The sequence below is a fragment of the Elaeis guineensis genome, chromosome 14 (genome assembly GCF_000442705.2).
Source record: "Elaeis guineensis isolate ETL-2024a chromosome 14, EG11, whole genome shotgun sequence".
Taxonomy (NCBI): Eukaryota; Viridiplantae; Streptophyta; class Magnoliopsida; order Arecales; family Arecaceae; genus Elaeis; species Elaeis guineensis.
The window spans coordinates 47,674,684-47,698,762 of record NC_026006.2 but is presented as its reverse complement, the minus strand read 5'-3'; the positions used below and the strand labels follow the sequence as shown (position 1 = coordinate 47,698,762).

Genomic DNA, 24,079 nt, shown 5'->3' with positions numbered 1-24,079 from the left:
TCGGTAATTTCTCTATATATGATTTTTATATTTGATTAGGGTTATGAAGAGATGATTGTCTGCATATGATATCAAGTGGAATATTTTGTTAAAAAAATTCATAAATCAAAGAAGAACATTGATTTTTGTGCTTGGATCAGTCACCGGTAAAGGTAAGAATCTCTGTACATGATCATCATTATATATATTATTTTACCGTTGGTTTTATCTCCTTGATTTTGCATCATTGGATTTGAGATCGATGAATTTGTTATATCTGAGACACTATTATTTATTTATGTGATTTTGAGCATGAGTATGTTATATCAATACATATGTATCAGCGATTGATGGCATGATTATATGGGTATGACATATTTATTACACTACAAAATTTGAATTGATTAATGAAGTCAAATATTATAGTTTCATGAAAATGAAGAGAAAGAAAAATTTGGTTTGGACTGGCCTTGTCATGTGGAATAGCTTGCTAGGAGCTTATACCTGGGACAGCCCCCACAAGCTTATGTGTGGAAAAATATGATCCGAGAAAGATCATGAATGTTAGGATTTGACGCCTCGAGATTCAGCCCACATTGAGCCCACAGTGAGGTTCGCGGCGAAAAACGGAGTCCAACGAGACCAAGATCACCTGAATCGGAGCTCGGATGGAGAAGATACGAGCTTTCGAAGATAGCACGAAAACCGAGGCGGTGGAGGACCGCCGGCGACCGGCGGCGGGCGGCAGCGGCGCGGCCGCAGGCGGCGGCGCGCGGGACGCGCGTCCCAGGCCCGCTGGCCCGCGTGGGACGCGGGACCCAGGCCCGGGCGGGACGCGGGACCCAGGCCCGCGCGGGACGCGCGTCCCAGGCCCAGGCCCGCGCGGGACGCGCGACCCAGGCCCAGGCCCGCGCGGGACGCGCGACCCAGCGGCCTGCTGGCCCTTGCCCCGGTCCACCGTGGACCGGGTGGTCCACGGCGCGGCCTGTGGACCGCGTGGACGTTTCCCACTCGATTCTCGCGGTCCACGGCCCTATTCCGTGGACCGGAGCGCGATCTAAGGGTCCAGAGAGCTCCCGGTGTTGATCGGACGGCTTGGGACGTGATTTGGCTTGATTAAGGATTCCTAATCACCCTCTAACCTATGTTTAAGGCTTTAAAAGGCCTGAGACACAGCAAAGAACGAGGGGGTTTTTCGGTTTTCTCGCCGCCATACGAACCAGAGGAGAGAGAGAGAGGCGTGAGGCGCTGTGAGAGAGGAGCAGGAGGCTCCTGGACAGCGGTCGCCAGGCTCTTCAGGGGTTCAGGGGGATCTCCAAGAGAGAGAGAGCTTTTGTGAGGGAAACTTCATGTGAGAGAGAATTGGGTGTACAAGGGTTGAGGGTGAGGTCTCCTCTTGTAAAATTTTCTTTTCATAGTGAAGTTTGCATGCCCCGTGGAGGCGAGCCCTTTTGTGGCTGATCCACGTATTTTGATTGTTTTTCCTTCTGTTTTGTTTCTTCTTTCTTCCTGCTGCATCGCGTGGTACTGAAAGGATCTTGGGAGGTGGTGTCCTGGCCAGACATCCACCCAACAAGTGGTATCAGAGCAAGGCGGTACAAGGACGCAGATTGCAGTGGTGGTGAGCAAGACTGAAGATGGAGAAAACAGGAACAATCAAGATGGAGATCAACAAGTTCGATGGTAAGAGCAATTTCTCCTTGTGGCAGGCAAGGGTGAAGGACGTGCTCATCCAACAGGGGTTGATCGATGCTCTCTTGTGCGATGAGAAACCGACCACCATGGAGGTGCGGGATTGGAAACGGCTACAGATGCAGGCGGTGAGTACCATCCGCATGTACCTGGCGGATGAGGTGGTGATCCATGTGCTGAGCGAGACTTTCCCGACGGTGCTGTGGTCGAAGCTCGAGGAATTGTACATGGCGAAGTCTCTCACCAACACTCTTTTCCTCTGGAGGCAGTTTTACCAACTGCGGATGACTGAGGGACAGAGCGTGCAGGAGCATCTGAGCCACTTCCAGAAGATCCTCACCGACCTTCTCAGCGTTGGCGAGAACGTTGAGGAGAAGACCAGGGCGCTGGTTTTGCTGGCGTCGCTTCCTTCTTCGTACGAGTCCTTGGTGACTGCTCTTCTAGTGGGGAAGAGCACTATCAAGATGGACGAGGTCACCGCGGCGATACTCCAGAACGAGGTTCTCAGGAGGGAGAACCCAGCTTCGAGCTCAGGTGTCGATAGCTCAGCTTTGGTGGCTTCTGGAGGTGCAGGAGGCGGTAGACGGAGCGACAGGAGATCGCGTCGAGGGCGGTCTAAGTCCAGGAGGGACTTGAGCAAAACCAGGTGTTACCGGTGTGAAGAGTTGGGGCATCTAGCCAGAGATTGCCCTCAACTGAAAAATCGGACGGTGGCTGCTGTAGCGACGGCCGGCAGCGATTCAGATGGAGATGTCCTGGAGATATCTGACGAGGTATCTACTTCTTCCCAGCAGTGGATATTAGATTCTGCATGCCCCTATCATGTGTGTTGCAGAGAGGAGCAGTTTGACTCCCTGGAGAACAGTGAGAGCACTGTATATCTGCCGAATGGATCGAGCTGTGCGATCAGAGGCATTGGGACGGTCAGCTGGAGGACACATGACGGTGCAGTGAGGAGATTGGGGGAGGTCCGATACATACCCGATTTCAGGCAGAATCTTATCTCACTTAGCAGACTGGATTCGAGAGGCTACAGGACGGTAGCTGGTGGAGGAATCCTGAGGGTGCTACGCGGTGATAGGATTGTGCTGGAGGGGAAGAAGGGGAGCAGAGGACATTATTACCTGGCAGGGAGCCCAGTGCGAGGTGGAGCATCGGGAGCCAGGTGGAGCCCAGAGCGAGGTGGAGCTCCAGGAGGTGGATCGGGCACGAGACAAGAGACTCGGGAGGACGAGAGGCGACGTCGCAAGGTAAGATTCCTATTGCCGCAGGATGATGCCCCGAGCAGGTCTCAGGTCAGGAGGAGCACAGCATACGACGGAGATGGGATCGAGCAGCCTGGCTCGACTCCCATGTTTGCCCATCCATGATCAGCAGGCGATTGCCCCAGGGCATGGGGGCGAGGAGATCCAGATGCTCTCGAAGTTTGGAGGAGGCCGAATATCGAGTCGAGGTGGAGATTGTTAGGATTTGACGCCTCGAGATTCAGCCCACATTGAGCCCACAGTGAGGTTCGCGGCGAAAAACGGAGTCCAACGAGACCAAGATCACCTGAATCGGAGCTCGGATGGAGAAGATACGAGCTTTCGAAGATAGCACGAAAACCGAGGCGGTGGAGGACCGCCGGCGACCGGCGGCGGGCGGCAGCGGCGCGGCCGCAGGCGGCGGCGCGCGGGACGTGCGTCCCAGGCCCGCTGGCCCGCGTGGGACGCGGGACCCAGGCCCGGGCGGGACGCGGGACCCAGGCCCGCGCGGGACGCGCGTCCCAGGCCCAGGCCCGCGCGGGACGCGCGACCCAGGCCCAGGCCCGCGCGGGACGCGCGACCCAGCGGCCTGCTGGCCCTTGCCCCGGTCCACCGTGGACCGGGTGGTCCACGGCGCGGCCTGTGGACCGCGTGGACGTTTCCCACTCGATTCTCGCGGTCCACGGCCCTATTCCGTGGACCGGAGCGCGATCTAAGGGTCCAGAGAGCTCCCGGTGTTGATCGGACGGCTTGGGACGTGATTTGGCTTGATTAAGGATTCCTAATCACCCTCTAACCTATGTTTAAGGCTTTAAAAGGCCTGAGACACAGCAAAGAACGAGGGGGTTTTTCGGTTTTCTCGCCGCCATACGAACCAGAGGAGAGAGAGAGAGGCGTGAGGCGCTGTGAGAGAGGAGCAGGAGGCTCCTGGACAGCGGTCGCCAGGCTCTTCAGGGGTTCAGGGGGGTCTCCAAGAGAGAGAGAGCTTTTGTGAGGGAAACTTCATGTGAGAGAGAATTGGGTGTACAAGGGTTGAGGGTGAGGTCTCCTCTTGTAAAATTTTCTTTTCATAGTGAAGTTTGCATGCCCCGTGGAGGCGAGCCCTTTTGTGGCTGATCCACGTATTTTGATTGTTTTTCCTTCTGTTTTGTTTCTTCTTTCTTCCTGCTGCATCGCGTGGTACTGAAAGGATCTTGGGAGGTGGTGTCCTGGCCAGACATCCACCCAACAATGAAGAATCTGATCCGAGAAAGATCATGAATGATTTGATCCGAGAAAGATCATGGCCACTATGATCCGAGAAAGATCATGAATATTTCGATCCGAGGAAGATCACAGAAATCGATCCGAATAAAAGATCGTCGCATGATCCTGGTAGTCCAAAGCCAAAGTCAAAGCCAAAGTCAAAGCCAAAGCCAAAGCTAAAGCCAAAGCCAAAAAGAAAGGATTAAAGATGATGTGATAATAGAAGAAAATAGAAAGATAAGACATGAAACAATTGTTGAATAAAATTGTTTCACTTATTAACATATGATAATGCATCTCTTTTGATAAAACAGATAATCTATCAATGTTTGCAGTATTCTGGACAGTGAACATCGGCTTTTATGTGTTATTGCTCATCTTTATTTTCAGACTATATTATTATATTGGTGTGATATGGAAATTCTTATTGGGCTGTAAAGCTCACACCCTTCATCTTTCTTTTCTTTTCAGAGTTACAAGATGTCCATGGTTGGCTATGGTATGGATTTGTGAGTGAGCGGATGCATAGATAGAGTACCATTGATACCTGATCAGAGGATTGAAGAAATTTAATTTGTAATTATGCAAGGTTTTATGAATTATTGTTGAAATAAATTATTATAGTTGATAAGTTGTAATGATTTATTTTGGCCTTGCATATTCTTTAGGGCTTGCTCTAAGGAGTGTGTGGCCATCACGTATCCGACCCGAATGTTGGGTTCTTGGCGTGACAGAATGGTATCAGAGCCAGGTTATGATCATTGGTGATTACGATATAAATGATTAGGATGTGATAGAATAATATCATAGCTCAGGTTTAAGATCACCAGAGATTATGAAGAGATATTAAAATTTTATATAAGATCAGTAGGATGTGACAGAGTGGTATCTGAGCTTAGAGGTTAGGTTACGTTTATTTGGAGATAATGATACAAGTGATTAGGATATGACAGAACAGTACTAGAGCTCAGGTTTAAGGTCACTAGGGATTGTCATATAAGTGATATCAAAACTTTGGGATTATAATCAATAGAGTATGATTGATAATATCAGAGTTTAAGATTATGATCATTAAAGATATGATAGAATGATATTAGAGTTTAGGTTATGATCAGTAGAAAATATGATTTAAGTGGTATTTGAGTTTAAGGTTATAATTATTCAGAATTATAATTTTAGTAATATCTAAACTTAGGTTATGATCATAAGGAACATGATAGACATAAAATAAATGATTCAGTAATTAGATTTCGAATCAATAGATATTAAGATAAAATTTATGCATAAGTGGCATGTGATATCTATAATAGAATTGACGAGTTATATCTTAGATTTTAATTAGTAAGATTGACCTAAGTATGAAAAGAGTTGACCTTGGAATGAAGTGGGAGGTATTGATAAGTTATGTTGAGTATACTAGATGATTTTGGAATGTAAAATTTATATGATTAAAGATCATGATTTTTTTTTTAATTTCGATGATAATTGTCTGAACATTATAAATTTTGGACTTATCAAAGAAAGTTAATTAGAGTATGGTCTAAGAAGAAATTACATCATATGAGAGAGAAATATTTTTGAACACTGAACCTATAAGAGGATCATATATGAAACTCAATCTTAGATAATATATATATATATATATTTGAATTTTATTATGAGAATATGAGATACACATTTTGGTGAAATTTTTGGTTACTCAAAATATCATATTCTGAATATAATTCCTCGATCTTTCAAGTTGCTTGAATTTCAAGTCAAAAGTTTACTTTTCTAAGTGGATCAAAACTATTTTGATATTATTATTAAATTAAAAAAAAATTTATTTTGTCAGAGTATGATATGCAGGTTATGATGAAATCTTTAATAATTTGTATTACTATCTTTGTATTAGATTTTTTTTAAATTTTTCTTGTGATTGTTGAATATGATGAAGTGTATTAATTATTCAAGTCAAAGTTTGGATTTTTTTTAAATTGAACTAAGACATCTTGCTAGTGTTAAATTTTGAATGACTTATACAAGGGATAAGATTTTGTATGGATTTATTGATTAATATTAAGGGATTGTGATGAAGGGAGTTCTATAAGAAATAATCAAGTTGATTCTACTTAAGGATGCTGGCTTGAGTTCTTCTAGTTTGTCAAGTTAGAATTAATTCTTTTAAAAAGGAAGATTGATTTAGAAATTATCTAAATGATTGTAAGGTAAATCTAAGATTAACTCCAATTAATTCTAGACATGTTGGATTCTTGAAAAGTGATGAAACTTATACAATGATTTCAAATATAGGAAGTAGATCAAGATTTAATTTTTATATGCTATACCCAAAGGTAGTAAAGATAAAGAAACTTAAAATTTTGCCCTAAGTCTTATATGAAATTTGAAGGTTGGATCTATCCTGGATTGATCTAACATATAAGGATATTTTTTTATCTTTGATAGACTTATATAATTTGGTAAGTTGAGATCAGAGTGCGCAGCAAAAGCGTGATGGTCTGAATTGATTAGAAATATTAATCTTTTAAATCAAAAGATATTATGATAAAATATATTAGTTGCAAATAAGGAAAGATTTTAGTGATAATGAAAGGATGCTATAAATTTTGATCTAATCTGATCATAGTCGGATAATTTTTGTCAGTAGGTTGTTTCATTGTAGATAATGCCAAAAAATTTTAGATATCTCAAGTTTATTAACAGCTTGATAGTTCTGATATTAGTTCAAACTTAGAATATCCTGACATAGATCTTATTTTTTAAAAAAATTAATATTGTTACTCGAACTGATATAGAAGATTGAGATTTTTCTTAAGATGAGAGTCTATATATAAAATTTATTGGAAGATCAAGTGAAGAAAGAAATCGATGATTGTGAAGAGTGTCCGATGTTTGACCTTTATTTATTTTCTATCAAGGATAGTCTGAAATAATTATAAATTTTGAGTGAAATGTATTAGACAAATAACGGTGGTATATTAATATAAGTCCAAAATATTACAATTTTTCAAAAAGTTGAGAAATCAATAAGAGGAGATGAATTTAAAATTTCAAATAATTTTTGTTATAACAAGATCATGAGAAATAAATAATATATATAAGACATTATTGTAAGCTTGAGAATGACATGAAGAATGTATACTTTGAAATATATCTCAAACAATATAACTTAATTTCGAGGATAAAATTATTTGAAGGGAGGGAGAATGTAACACCCCAGCCCAAATTGGGTCCAGAATCAGCCACGGCCTATAAAAAAAAAAAAATAGAAAACAGGGGAGAAGACTCCTGGAGGGAGTCTTCTTCCTCCTCTCGTTGGCTCCCAATCGGAGTCAGAGATGAGCTCTCTCCGGCTCTATTTAAGGAGGAGATCCCTCCTCTCTTCCTTCCACCGAGGATTCTAAGCTCGATTGGCGGCAATCACCGAAAAATTTTCACGGAAGACCATCCCTGTGCCGTCCAATTTCTCGCTGGAAAAGCTTCGCCGGCAATGGAGGTAAGCCTCCTCCCCCTCCTCTCTCCTCCCCCTTCCTTCCCGTGCCGATGTGCACGCTCGTCGGTGACCAGAGTCGTCGGATTTTGTTGCGGAAGAATCTTCCTTTTTGCCATTTTTCCATCGCCGGTGGTCACCGCCGACCACCGGTTTGGCCTCCTCTTGCCGCCGGATTGCCTCCCCTCTTGCCGATGGCCGCCCCACGTCGGCTGCACCGCCGGTCGGCCAACCAACAAGGAGACCTCACGATCCCCTGTTTCGGTCAAAACAACCCACGGGAAAGAAGAAAAGAAGAAGAAGAAGAAGGAAAAGAAAAAGAAAAAGAAAAGAAGAAGAAGGAAAAGAAAAGAAAAGAAAAAGAAAAGAAAAAGAGAAAGAGAAAAAGAAAAAAAATAATAATGAGAGTTCTCTCTCTTTCCTCTCTCCTCTCTCTACCTTCTCTCTATATTTTCTCTCTCTAGATTCTCTCTCTATTTTCTCTCTCTAGATCTTTCTCTCTTTTTATGGATTTTATCTCTCCAGAATCTTCCTACTCTCTCTCTGATTGTATCACAGACCCTAGGATAAATTTGAAATAAAAATATGATGATTTGAGATTGCTCCGAAATTCATGCGGTAGATCTGATCCCAGTCCGATCCTATTCGAAATTTGTAATACTTGATTCATATTGAGTCACCCTGATAGGATCTCTGATGATCTCGACCATGATTGCCTCATCAGAAGGATACGAAGATTCTCTCTCCACTTTCTCTCTCTACTTTCTCTCTCTAAAATTTTCTCTCTCTTCATGGATTTCCTCTCTCTAGAAGTCTTATGGATCAGTGGAGGGTCCAGATACTTAAACAAATCCTAATTTTGGTTAATCCTGAGAGAGGTCCTAGATTTGTGTTATCAGGATCGATTATCGGTAATTTCTCTATATATGATTTTTATATTTGATTAGGGTTATGAAGAGATGATTGTCTGCATATGATATCGAGTGGAATATTTTGTTAAAAACATTCATAAATCAAAGAAGAACATTGATTTTTGTGCTTGGATCAGTCACCGGTAAAGGTAAGAATCTCTATACATGATCACATTATATATATTATTTTATCGTTGATTTTATCTCCTTGATTTTGCATCGTTGGATTTGAGATCGATGAATTTGTTATATCTGAGACACTGTTATTTATTTATGTGATTTTGAGCATAAGTATGTTATATCAATACATATGTATCAGCGATTGATGGCATGATTATATGGGTATGACATATTTATTACACTACAAAATTTGAATTGATTAATGAAGTCAAATATTATAGTTTCATGAAAATGAAGAGAGAGAAATTTGGTTTGGACTGGCCTTGTCATGTGGAGTAGCTTGCCAGGAGCTTATGCCTGGGACAGCCCCCACAGGCTTATGTGTGAAAGAATATGATCCGAGAAAGATCATGAAGAATCTGATCCGAGAAAGATCATGAATGATTTGATCCGAGAAAGATCATGGCCACTATGATCCGAGAAAGATCATGAATATTTCGATCCGAGGAAGATCACAGAAATCGATCCGAATAAAAGATCATCGCATGATCCTGGTAGTCCAAAGCCAAAGTCAAAGCCAAAGCCAAAGCTAAAGCCAAAGCCAAAAAGAAAGGATTAAAGATGATGTGATAATAGAAGAAAATAGAAAGATAAGACATGAAACAATTGTTGAATAAAATTATTTCACTTATTAACATATGATAATGCATCTCTTTTGATAAAACAGATAATCTATAAATGTTTGCAGTATTCTGGACAGTGAACATCGGCTTTTATGTGTTATTGCTCATCTTTATTTTCAGATTATATTATTATATTGGTGTGATATGGAAATTCTTACTGGGCTGTAAAGCTCACACCCTTCATCTTTCTTTTCTTCTCAGAGTTACAAGATGTCCATGGTTGGCTATGGTATGGATTTATGAGTGAGCAGATGCATAGATAGAGTACCGTTGATACCTGATCAGAGGATTGAAGAAATTTAATTTGTAATTATGCAATGTTTTATGAATTATTGTTAAAATAAATTATTATGGTTGATAAGTTGTAATAATTTATTTTGACCTTGCATATTCTTTAGGGCTTGCTCTAAGGAGTGTGCGGCCATCACGTATCCAACCCGGATGTTGGGTTCGGGGCGTGACAGGGTCGGATCAGAAAATGGTCAACCCAAATCCGATCTGTTTATTAAACGGATTAAAAATTTAAACCTGAATCCGACCTGTTTATTAAACAGGTAACCCGACCCAACTCGTTTAACCCATTTATTAAAATAGGTCAAATTAGATCAAATGGATTAAACAGGTTAAACGAGTTAAACGGATCAAGTTAAATGGGTCAGAAACAGATTAAACAAGTTTTAAACAGGTTAAATGGATCTAAAATGGGTTAAACAGGTTAAACAGGTTGAGTTAAATGAGTCAGAAATAGGTTAAATAGGTTAAACAGATTAAATGGGTTATCTGACTCAACCCAACCTAAATATTAAACGGGTTAAACAGATCAGATATCTAAAATTCATATCTGACTCAATTATTAAATGGGTTAAACGGATCGATCCATTTATGATCCAAATCCGTTTAGCCTAAATATAAACCTATTTATGATGGATCGAATACGGATCGGATTGGCGGGTCAGGTCATATTTTGTCAACCCTGGGTCATCCCTAATGTTGATTCCGATGACTAGTAGGGGATGTTTGGTTCACAACCAGAATCAAAATTGGAATGGATTAGAATTGAAATTAGAACCAAAATAACTAAATCCTTTGAAGCATTTGGTTCGTTACCAGAATTAGAATCGGAATGAAAATTTGAATTCTTAGGAAAGAGTGTAAATTGAGTTTTAGATAGATTGGGCCATTCTCATTTTGCTCTAGAATTAAAATTGGAATAGGACTCCTCCCAATCAATGGTTGAAATGAGAGTTATCTATTTTCTTTCCGATTTGAGACCCCAGCTCTCCTAACCGAACACCCTCATATTTTAGATTGATCAACTTGCATATAGGCCCTTGCATTACTCCTTTGATTACTTGATTCCATCCAATTATTGAGCCATAATGGCTTACTAGTAATGCCAACTATCTTGAGAATCATATTTTATCTCTAGCTTTCAAAAGGAAAGTCATGGAGCCTCATCTAGGAGAAGTTAGATCTATAAAAACCTAAAAATTAGGTTTCTGTGAATGTAGTGCCAGCTAGGGCTAAAATCACTTTGGTCAGTTTGATTTTAAATTAGTTTTTCAAACCGAACTGACATTTCGATTTTAGAGGTTTTTAAAATTAAATTTTTGATTAAATACAATTGGTTTCTTGGATTCAGTTTCATATTAGTTTGATTTATTCATATAGCTTTCCTAAGTATTTGAACGATCTGAATGATTTTTCGATTTAAGTTGATTTGCCGATTCGATTTCTACTTTTTATTCCTTTATTATTATCCATAATCAAGTCAAATTTAATTTTAATTGGATTGAAATAAAGCTAAATTAATATTTAAGATTTTTAATTCATATAAAGTACAGAGTCCAACTTTAAATAAATATATAAAATGAATGTATATATAAATATATGAAGCATGTAACATACGTGTATATATAAATATATGAAACGATGTTATTTTAATTTTGATTTATCAGTTCGTTTTGATTTCAGTGGATCACATAAATTCATAAATCGATAATCAAATCGAAATATCAATTTTTTTATTTTATTTAACTGAACCGAATAAATTAAACTACCAAACCGCTATATTTAATTCCACCTCATGTCTAAATAGGACTCCTCTGGCTCCTCTTTAGGAAAGGTAATCGCCATCCTGAATCATGGCATAAGCTTCTTGATTTCCTCATCTTATATATTCTGCATTACTCTTCTAGGATGATTCCCTCGAGCCACATTGGCCCAAGACTTTAAGGGGGTCCTCTCCTCCTTTTCCTTAAAAAGGAAAAAAACACTGGCCCAAGACGGGCCATCTTAGAGCCTTACCCAACCGCTGCCTTCAACCTTCTTCCCCTCTTCCAAATAGTTATTTGGCATCCCACTTTGTGCCATGTAAGGTTCGACTCCATCACTTGAGGAGTCTTGACTTGACCAACTTCGTTTACTCGAGGAGGCTTGGCCTTCTGCTCCCCTCAATGTTGGTACTCTCACAGTAAATTTCTTCATTCACTTCTTTTGAGTAAAATAATCTCCGTCCCCTTGAAATTGGGCTTTGGATCAGTAGCACTGGTGTTGACTCCCAAAAAATTGTTTAGCAAATACACATAACCAGTACATCAAGTTTAGCATGGTTTGCTCTTGGGAAATCTGTAACCGCTATTGTCTTAATTTCTGAAACATTGTGCTTGAAATATTGCGGTGAAGATTCATATTCAATTTTCTCACTAACTTGGATAGGCAAATTAGTTTTTGGATCCTAATTTATAATGTATTCATGAGACTCTGTTCTAGCATTCCTTTGTTTTTTTTTCGTTTTTTTTAAAAGTTTATATTGCTAGGTAAAACGCAATGACACTTCTATGCATTCTTCCTTGCTCGGATTAATTCTCTGCTGGTAGAGGGAGATACCTCATCTTTAAGAAAAGTTGTTACAGACAAAACGTATTCTGTAAGATTTCTTTCTCTCTCATAGTCAAGCTCTTTATTTAGCATATCTTAGAAGATTTTAGGTTTGCACCCTTTATCTATGAGCAGTATTTCATTTGAGAAAATCATAGTCACGGTTCATATTGCGTATATAACATCTTGCTGTTGATATTTTGGTTAAGGACACTCAAGAATGAACTCAAATGAAGAGAATCTATGTGGAGTTCCGTATATTGGGAATTGCTTGAGCCTGCAGTTAGTGTTCGGACATTGAGGGCTCCAATGGTCAGATGGAGTTCTAATTTTTAAGATCCATGTTATGATCTCTTAGTTTCCTACCTGTTGCCAAGTGGCTAACAAGGGTATTGCAACTTCTGACATGATATAAGACTTAAATTTTACAGTTATACAAAATCATGATCACATTACAACTTCTGGTAAATGCTATCTGATTAAGTGTTTATGGCATGTTAATGAAAATGTTGTCAGTGTTGGGATTGACTTGATGCCAGTTCATCTTGATAAGTTATGTTTCCTGTGCAGATTGCATTAGATAAAAATGATCTTGATAAAACTTTCATACAGCTTACAATTGAATTGGTGACGAAGCAGGTCTGATCTCCTAGAGCTCTGAACATTGTCTACTGTACAGAACATTGTCTAATGTGTTTTTGACCCCCTCATAATGATTGGATATTATTGTATTTTCTTTGACTTTATTCTTTTATTGAATTGTTTATTATAAGTTAACGCTCTTCAGTTATTTTATGGAGCCAGCATTTAGATCGTTTCCTTGTGGTTAATATTAAACAGAGTTTGGTTATTCTTGACATACTTGTTGCGGATTATTGTATAGAATTTTGTATCTTTCCATTCTAGGGCATGCAAAGTATCAATATGGTATGCGACGCTATATGTATTATTTGGTGTCATGTAAGTACTAGTACTATGTGAAGCTCATCTACTCATTATGCTATGAGAATTGAGGATTTGGGTTCCAACGCATGCTAGCCTATAGTGACTGTATTGTATTAATCTAGTAAGATACCAACACTAAATGTCCCTTGGTAACAGTCCATGCCAAAAACATACTATATCGCCTCATTTTTGTTGTGCCAACACCAAGAGACATGCCATGTATCTGTATGGCACCATACTGCATTGTTCCATACCATATAAGTAGGTAACAATGCAGGTTAGAAGGTATGGTACCAGTACTTCAACACTGATGAGAATCTCTCAAGCTGTAAGTACATTGATTTCTAGCAATTGATATGACATGAAATGACAGTTTTTTGTCACTTTTAGGGCTGATTTATAGATTGAACCTTCAAATCTTGGAAAAATAGTCAAAGTTAATGAGGAAAAGCATCGAAAGTTCTGGAACTGAGATATGATTGTTTGGAATGTTGAAGCGCATGCTTAAAATGAGAAAGCAGGGTTGAAGTCCACAATGCTATATATTGTGCCATAAAGCTTATATCACAAGTTCACAACCATACACACTAGTGTAGGCTATTATGCAGTATATTTGATAATCATAGATGGTACAGAGGCATGCACATGCCAATAAGCTGCCAGCAAATATGTATCATGTCGTACAATATTGGTGCGAACTGGCACTTTAGTCTTCGGTTATTCGCTCATCTTGACAAATGAAACCTTTGTATCTTCATGCTAGAAGTCCTGGCCAATGAAAGTTGGTGGTTTAGTGTGCCTGTTGTGGTAATTATGACCGGATAAGGAAAGGACTAGCAAAGCAGGGTATCTCAATGTTCTTTCTTGCACTAACGTATTCTAGTTGAAACTATCACAATTTTCTTTTTGTTTTGCCGTGTGGCAGCAAAACCTTGAAGCACTTGTGTTGTTGCGATACTAGAATTCCAGACTTCTTAAAACCCTGACCTTGATAAGGTTCCCTCTTTGAAAACATACAGACAATCATATCAACATCAATTCTTGTAGGATTATTCTAAATCCCAAGAGGGAGAATACTTAACCTGCTATGGGTTATGTGATAGGCCGTCATTTGCTACTAGACAGAATTCTGCACCTAACTTTTAATTGTTAACCAAGTTTTCCAGATTTCTTGTCATATATCTATTTCTGAATCTAGTTAATCTCCAGCCATGGAGGATGGAATTTTAACTTCTATATGAATCGGACTTTTTTGATCCTATAGATCAAATATCAAATAACCTGTTGTTTGTTCTCTCGCAACTGATGTTCTGTTATTTAGCATACTTAGAAAACAAATGATGCACATAAATCCTAGCAAATTACTTATGAAAAATGGATCGCATGGATACAGGGTCCATATTGCTTTGTATCTTGATCGATCAAGTGTATAAGACAATGTCCTCTGACTAGTAGATTGAGGGTCATGTTTTAGTTTAGGGCATGATCAATGTTTTGTTGATAGATGTAACTCTTGGGATCATTTTGGTATGAAACTCAACAATCTCTTTGCAGTATGCTGATTAATATGCATAACATACATAGTTTGTCTCCAATGCTTTTCTTTTCTTTTCGTCTTGTTCTTTCCTTTTGCTTTTTTTGATAACTTGGTTTCAGTTCAGAGCATTATAGTCTCCATAGTCTATGCTAAAATATCTGCCACTGAGCCATATAATGTATTGGGCAGCATGGATTTTATTTTATAAGCTCATGATCTCTGTATAGGTAAATGATCCCCTTCTAACAATAGTTGAATTATTTTTTATTTAGCCTTCCCCTGTCCTGGTTCATGGGTCATGACATTTTAGATTTTCTATCTCTTCACCTTTGATTTTATTGCTGGGCATCATTTTAATCTCTCTCTCTCTCTCTCTCTCTCTCTCCCTAGAAGGTTCAGCCCTTCTTTGTGTGATATTTATAATGTTTTGTAGTTTAGTTTTGATGATTTTTTTTGTTATCTTTTTCACTTTTGGAAATTTGAAGGCTATGATTCCAAGGGTGCTGTTGTGTCTGGAGATAAAACAAAAGAGGTATCTTAAATTTCACCATACTGAGTTATTTAATGGTCTGTATAATTCTGAGTAGTTTATGCTTGTTAGAGAGATTGCTGAAATTGCAGCATATTTTGTTGATATTCCTTGTAATATTGCAATATCCTTTTCTGTTAAATTGGAAAAATGCTTCAGTATTAGCTAAAGTTGCTTATTTCTTTACCTGTTTGAAGTTGAGATCAGCAAATTATTACTTTCCTGTTACTTATATGTTCCTGGGTTGTTGAAATAACTACTTGGTTGTTGCATTTTCGTTTATTATAGAGTGTTAAGTGCAAATTCTTAGAAATGACATTTGTTGCTTATTTGATGACATGCGGAGAATGTGTTACAACGTTTAAATGATACATCTCATCAAGCCATTGTTACAAACAAAATTGATAGATCTGTCCTTTATTTATGAACTCATGTCTATGGAGCATGAGTTCTCAAGTAATACAATTGTTGGCTAGGAGTTCTTGAGAGTGTTTATATGTGTATGATGGCATCCTTCCTTTTGACCTATTTTTTTAATGCATCAAGCTTTCATCTTGGGCAAAGTATACCTGCTTAGGGAGAGAACAATTGCCAAAAAAGAACCAAATAACTTTAGCATGGGCTTATGCATCATTCTAGATATTACAACAATCCAAGTGCCGCCCAACTTTTTGGGTTTGGCCTTGTCCTCTATGTACATTCTTGGTCATGGTTATGATTGAAAGCTGATGGGAACGTTGAACCTATGAATGCGATTGGTTAGAAATGATAATGGTGAATGCTGAAACACATAGTACCAAGGGAATTTGCCTGGGGATAATTACTTGGTTCAAGGATTGAAAATATTAGGTATTGAGACCTGTGCTAGTATTCCATTGAGTCGATGTGGTGCTGTTATTCTTGGGATGGCCCTGCATCCTGGTAATGTATTGGGATAATTTATTGTGTTTTTTGTTTTTCCAATGTTTTAAGTTTTTATATTAAATAAATTTTTATCGAATATTTTTTTCTATATTTATGTGGTTTTGGAGATTTTCGGAAGGTGCATGTCATCATACTCATATTGGCACCAATGGTTCCAGTAATGTTTAAAAAATTATCCATACATATAATGAGATATCACCTCTAAATCATATGTCATACAAGTATAATCAAATTATGAATTTGAATAAAGTCATAATCCAGTAATCCAGTTCTGCTCCCAAATGGAGTGCATGTCTTTCACCCTTGCTTACGTCCTATATCTATGTAGCATAAAAAATTCAATCTAAATGGGAGTATAATTTATTTAATTTTTGGGACTAGACTCGGTTGGAACCTGAGCACATCTAAATTGCACCAATATTACTTAAAATTTGGTAGCATGTGCATGTCACAAGTGCAAGCACGCTATCATTTTCTAAAACTTGCATATTTGTTATTTAAAAGGTCACTTTTTGGTAAATTAATTTTTTAGGTAAACTATAACCAAAAGGTGATAAAATATAGTTGTAGAATAAACCATGATCTACATATCTAAGAATCGACCTGAGATTTGATTGGATTAATATGGGGCAACAAATTTTGTGGTGTAGGCTTTTGAGTTACCCCCAAAACCATGAAATCTACGTGCCTTGAGCATGAATCCAAGAATTGCATAATATTTTCCTGAAATTTTGGCAGAGTCTCCACAAGTTTTGCAATTATCTAAGGATTTTGTCCAGAATTTTGGCAGTCTCACGTGACTATCTGCATGCTCATCATTCTATATGATCGATGTCTTGGTACCTTTTAGTGTATCTTTCAATTAGCCCAAGTATTTAACCTGGACATTTCAAGCGATGCTAAGACACCAACCATTATCAGCATCCCCTTTTTATACACACTCCAAGGCCATGTATGCCGTGCACAGCTCAAGCTATGGAGCACACATTTTTATAGACTCCCTAAGAGCAATTTTCACTTAACTTTTTGCTATTGCATTCTAGGCAATCTGGATCCCTACTATCATATGTTCCCAAAGATGTTATGTTTGCAAAAACCACAAATTTACCAATCAAATATGAAAATAAATTTTTATAATATTTAATGAGGTGGTAATCCTAATTGCTAGTGCATAATCACACATTAACGGGAGAAATTATTTTCAATTTTTTTCTCCTCAATACATAGTTTCATAGCATATCTTTTACCTAGAAATCCATGTGCATTTAAATGGTGGCAAGTTTCCTATTTTGATTACTTTTAATGCTAACAATGCTTCCTTTTTCTTTCTTTTAGAAGGATAGTAAATTTTATTGATGCTAGAAAATAAGTTTAGTTTATCGTATAAATACCATGGTCCATTTAGGCATTGGAATTGAATATAAAATTCTAGTACATCCAGAAGGTTTAAACAATTCAAATTTTTTGCTTGAGTTAACTGAACCTTTGCTTGATTTGCTGTAGTTATATATTGATGCATTAAAGAATTCTGGATTTTAAATGTTGAAGCTTATTTTTATGATAAACAAGAAAAAAAAAAGATATTCCTGGCAAATTGAAAAGAATGTGAAGGCCTATTAAAGGGTCTCATGACCTCTTGATTTGAATCTCTATTCGCATTTGCGGTCTCTGGTCGCATGGCAAACTCACTTTTGATGGTAAAGAAAAGGTAACAAGGTTTTGGAGACACGTTATTCTTATCAAACCAATAAGCAAGTTGCGCTTACCATGCATCAAGGGTGCACTATATGTTTCAACTTGGTATCATTTGTTATCTTAGGAAAAATTTCCTATATGAGGCATTTCTCTTTTATATTTTTATTTCAATGATCCTGCTACTGTCAAAATCTCAATAGGTTTCCAATTTTGAGATGCTTTTTCTCAAATTTGATCCCCTATTTATTATGATTTTCTTAGCCTTTGATATACTTGAGTGAATATCTTGCTCACAGCTGTCACTCGTTCCTGTGTTAATGTCTTTCCTGCTCTCTTCCATAACCACCTGGAGAGTACCATTATTGTTTGGTCATACATGCACTACAGACTCCATTTTTGTGTTGCAACTGTTTTATGCTGCATGATAACCTAAAAATTGCATGTCATACAATAATTTGTTTCAAATGATTTTTAGACCCATGGAACCTAGAAGAACATGCACCAAGAGGCATCATCTTGAAAGATAAGGGTCATAGACTCATGCACTGTATCATATTCCTAACAAAGCTGTGTTTCTTCAAAAGCATATCATATCCCTTTGTTTTCTTCTCTATAGATGTTTTGATTTGCACTCATAACAACTGTTTATTGGACATTCTACCTAATAGATAATGCCACTAATATTTCCATGGTATATAATGACACTAATTGATTTTTTTTCTTTACACGTGCATTGTTGTTGGGCACTTAAAGGTATCTGGGTTTTTGAGAGATCACTCTTCCACCCTGGGGTAGACCAGCGTCTTTCAGTATAGGCCGTCTGAAGGCTTCTTTGAAGTATTTATCGAAAGACATGGTCCTATTATCACAGAAAAGCTGGTCTCATACATGCATGACCGTTTTTGAATTCATCTTTCAAAATTATAACAGGTAACTGAGATTTCTGATTGAGTAGCTCCTATTTTTGACATAAATAATTAACTAACCTCTCTTTCCTGTTACAACTGATTTGCAGGACCAGGATTTATTTTGTAAAGTTGATTGATAACCTAATTTTCATCATGCTTCAACAAATACAGATGACAGAATATTGTCATCGTGTCCTGAACCAACAGAGTTCCCTTTTGGTTATTCAGCATGCACATGAACAGACAGTGACTGAACTTCATTGGTTTGAAATCAATTTCAGGACGTCTTTGCTGATTTTCTTATATATTTAGCAATGCCTTTTTTTCTTTTTTATTATGGGTTTATTGCTTTGATATCAATTTCAGGATGTCTTTGCTGATTCTCTTATATATTTAGCAATGCCTTTTTTTCTTATTTTTTATTGTGGGTGGAGACAATGCCTTGTCCACACCAGTCCCTTGTTCACACAAGTTCTGTGATTGTCTGTAGCAAAGCATAAGGGATTCTCCCTGGTAAAGACAGAGAAACAAGTTTGATCCTGGGGAAACCTTGAAGAGAAACCTTTCAAGAGCAAAACGTCTTAGAAAAGGAGTGTAAGTCCAGTTTTTCTGCTGTACATTCTTCAAGTCCTGGAGGTATGAATGACTGTGTCAATAAATTAGCAACTCTTCGCATGTATTTGGTTGTCATTTGATTTTTTTTTTTTTTTTCCATCCTTTTTTTGGCTCAGATGGCTTAGCAGAACTCTTATGGCATGATTCTTTTTCCTCTCTGAAATGTACTAGGAATTCTCCATCTTCCAAATTGGTCTTTTTTAAAAGATCTTAATATTAAAGCTCTATTAAAATAGTGCATGTAAAAAATGTTTGCGTAGCTGTTGCTTTCTTGCAGCTAATCTGGTCATGGGCATTGTAAAAACATGTTTGTGGTTCTTTAAAATTCAATGTTATGATATTTCCTTACCTTTAAAATATGTTGCTTGCCCTATCTTAAATAATATTTGTCACGATCTTAAAATTCTAATGTAGATGATATATAGCTCTATATATTTAAGTGATAAGAGTTGAAAGTTCCAGGCTGTAGATAGTTTAGAGCCAAGGATGTAGGCAACAGGCTGATTGTTTAAAGTGATCCTCAAAAGAAGCCAGCTTTGCATCTGAGTTGGTACTATTGCCAAACCGATTCATGTTGTATTCTTTTATGCATTTGCAGTGATCAAGCCCTGGAGGCTGTGTATCAAGCCCTCTTAGCCTACCTTTAGGCACAAAAATCCCTAGATGGCCTAATCCAAATGGTTTATCACATCAAGAATGCTTCCAACAGCACTCAGCCTTGAAATAATCTAAATTTTTTGAGCACCTCATATGATTTTACCAACCATGTAGGCTATACATGTGCTAACCCATTAGCACAAGCAGGCCCTGATGTGTGCCACCTGTGAATTGGTGGCGACCTAGGACTTGTGTGTTCATGCCCAATGACATAGCAAGAAATCTTGTTCTTGGGATTTTCATTAGCCAGAAAAATGAAAACAAATGAAGCTCAAGATATTCTTGCCATGCCCTGTCTCACTAGCACAAACAAGCACGTGATAGAGGGCCACATATTCTATAGGATTTTATCCACAAAATATGCAAAGCCTAACATTTATATAGCATCAGTGCAAGTAAACTAAAACATCTAAAATCTTTAATTTGATAAACAATTCTGACAATATTTTCAAATCTAATTCAGTTTAATTGCATAACATTTATTTTCAGATTAAAAGAAATCACTTCAAAGTACTAATCATCCGCTTATATCCCATAATCCCATCCGCACTAGATGTTGGCATCTGAAAAAAGTAAAAATACAAGAGTGAGCTAAAAGCCCAGTAAGTCCCCTCTATCACTTTTTAGTTAAGTATTATATGCATAAATTTCAAGATCGCAATATAAGATTTTTAATTTATAATTTAAGTTTTGCTAAATAGTATAAAGTATATATATATTCAAAATCATCAATATATTAGAATAGAAGAAGTAAATAAAATTTTGAAAAATTATAGAAGCATTCTCTCAACTTTAATCTAATTTTATTTATACTTTCTATACTTTAAAAGTGTCAAACTGGCTCTTGTAATTATCAATATGTTCTAATGTGGTCAGCTATCTATCTTCGTTAATGGAATGATGTCATATCATTATTTTGTAAAATTATGAAGAAGTATTCTTATCTCTGCCTCCTCTCTCTTTCCTCTTCCCTCCTCTCTAATTGATCCCTCCTCCATTGCCAGCATTCTTTTTTTTCCCTTCTCCTTACCCCTTCTCCCCTTCTTACTTATTTCTCTTCCGCTATGGCCGCTCTCTCTACCTCCACCCATGTTTCATCAATGATCTCTCTTCTTCCTTCATTTCTATCTCACCTACTTCTCTTCATCATCCTCTCCTCCTTCAATTTCACCCATGAGCCCTTCTTCTCTATGATGGCTGAAGACCGTAGATAATCGAGCACACCTCGATCCACACAGCACACAAGTACATCAGAAACAAGATCATTTTGTAGAAGAAAGATAACTAGAACAAACGTAGAATGTAAAATATGAGAGATAATTAAGCAATAAAAATAAGAGAAAAAAAAGTACACCAGATTTACGTGGTTCGGCCTGATTATTGGCCTACGTCCACGAACAAAATCTCCTCAACGTTCTTCTATGAATAATCTATGGCACAACGGAGTACAAAATTGGAGAAAAAGAGGAAGAAGAGGAAAAATTAAAAAGGACTCACACAGGTTCTCTTTTACAAGAAAAACGCTCTTATTTTTCTCTCAAAAAGAAAATCTCACGTCTCTTTTTTTCTTCTCTTAAATCCTCTCCCTTCTTTTAATTTTTTCACTACTCTCAGGCTTACAAAACTTCTCCCAAGTCCTTCCCTTAAATAGAGCTCATCACCAGATGAATTTAGATCCAAACCTCATCAAAATCGGAGTCCTATACGTTGTATAATCGAAGAAATAAGCTCGACCGTTGAATCTGCATTGAAGGGCCCGAAAATGCCCAAAAAACAATCAAGATCAGGCCTAAATCAATCGAAATTTGATATCAGCCGTTCGATCATCACTGGGAGGGATAAGGACCATCAGATCGTGCTTCGGTCCACCAGAATCCATGTGGACCGCGAGAAATGCCCGAGAAATGGGTGCTCGATCCACGCGCCTCACCATGGACCGTGAAACATGGTAGACCATGTGCACCATGCTCGCACATGGTTTCGGGCCGGGCCTGGCCTGGCCTGCTGCAGGTCTGAGTTGGGTTTTTTTCTGGACATGGGCTTCACCTTAACAATTCTCCCACTTGAAGATATGTGCTGAACTCACGAGAACGTTATCCCTGGAGGCTATGCCAACCTCCCACTCCTCACGTAGCTCCAAGATCGAGAGAAGCCTTGCTCCAATTGAACTTCTCCCGAGCCATCAATTTTGTCAACACATCTATTGGATTTGCATCTATATAGATTTTCAACAATGAGACTAGACCATCATCAACAACATCTCTCACAAAGTGATAGCGAATATCAATATGCTTCATCTGAGAGTGAAACATCGAATTTTTCATCAAGTGCAATGCACTTGACTATCACAATTCACCCTCATCGTATCTTGCTTCACTTTGAAGTCTCTAAGAAGCTTCTTAAGCTAGATAGCCTCTTTGCATGCGTGTGCCACTGCAATATATTTTGCCTCTGTCGTTGATAATGCCACCACTGACTGAAGCTTAGACTCCCAGCTAATAGCACCGCCACCCATGGAGAACACGTAGCCTGTGGTAGATCTTCTCTTGTCTCGATCACCTACAAAATCAAAATCAACATACCCGATGCACTCCAATCCTACTGATTCATAATAGAGTGAATGATCAGTAGTCCTCCTCAAATACTGAAGGATCCACTTTACTGCTGTCTAATGGTTGCTACCTGGATTTGCTATATACCAGCTCACAACTTCCACTGCTTGTGCAATGTCTGATCTTGTGCATACCATGGCAAACATAAGGCTCCTTATTGCTGATGAATATGGTACTCGGGCCATGTCAGTTTTTTCTGCTTTCGTACTGGGTGATTGCTCTGTTGACAATTTTAACTGAATAGGAAACGGGGTAGACACCAGCTTTGCATTCTACATATTGAAGTGCCACAGAATTTTTTCCACATATCTCTGTTGTGAAAGCCAGATCTTGCTATCCTTTCTCTCCCGTAGCACCTTCATTCCGAGTATTTGGTTCACAGCTCCTAGGTCCTTCATCTCGAACTCTCCAGCCAACTGAGCTTTCAGATCTGATATTCGACTCTTGCTGTTTCCTATGATCATTATATCATCGACATATAACAGTAAGATACAGAAGCTCCCATCATCATAATCGTAGAAATATGCACAATGATCTATCTCTAGTCGATCAAATCTCAAACTCATAATGAATGAATCAAATTATTTGTACCAACACCTCGGCATCTGTTTGAGACCGTACAATGATTTGTTCAGCCGACAAACCAACTTCTCCTTGCCTTTTTCAACAAAACCTTCAGGTTGCGTCATATAAATTTTCTCCTCCAAGTCACCATGCAAGAAAGCCATTTTTACATCCATCTGCTTGAGCTCTAAATTCATGACTGCTGCAATCGCCAAGACAACTCGAATAGTAGTAAGACGAACCACTGGTGAGAAGATTTCATCAAAATCAATTTCTACCTTCTGAGCATAATCCTTCACCACCAAATGTGCTTTGAACCTCTCCATATTTTCATCTGTATTCTTCTTCACTTTATAGACCCACCGACATCTGATTAGACTCTTCTCCTCCGGTAGAACTATAAGCTTCCATGTCTTGTTCTTTCGAAGTGAGTCCATCTCCTCCTCCATAGCATAATGCCACTTTTCAGCATTGGTGGACTCGCATGCCTCCTTGTATGATGTTGGCTCATTCTCCTCCGTCAAAGCAACATAAGCACAAATATGGTTAGCAGAAAGAATGAAAGAAGTGACATAGTCATCATACCTAGCAGGAGGTCTAATGACCCTCTTAGGCCGCTCAGACTCCATTGGTGACTCTTCCAGTAAGATAGCATCCTCAGAGGATTGTGGAGACTCTACACCTGGTCCATTATCAGCTACCTCATCGATCTCCTGTGCTTGCTCTGCTTGCATTTCGTCACCTGCATCAAGGAACTCAACAAAAGTAATGGCTTCATCATCTTGCTTTTTCTTGGTGCCTTGAAAAGATTCTTCATTGAAAACAACATCTTGGCTAAGAACGATCTTG

General features: G+C 38.5%; 1 long non-coding RNA gene across 1 annotated transcript; it reads left to right on the top strand.

Moving 5' to 3' along the window:
* The first annotated feature begins 11,698 nt into the window (after nt 1-11,698).
* Nucleotides 11,699-19,402, top strand: LOC140853588 (uncharacterized). The gene is made up of 3 exons (XR_012136664.1): nt 11,699-15,258; nt 18,628-18,804; nt 18,890-19,402. It is a non-coding gene; the product is annotated as an uncharacterized lncRNA (long non-coding RNA).
* The last annotated feature ends 4,677 nt before the right edge of the window (nt 19,403-24,079 follow it).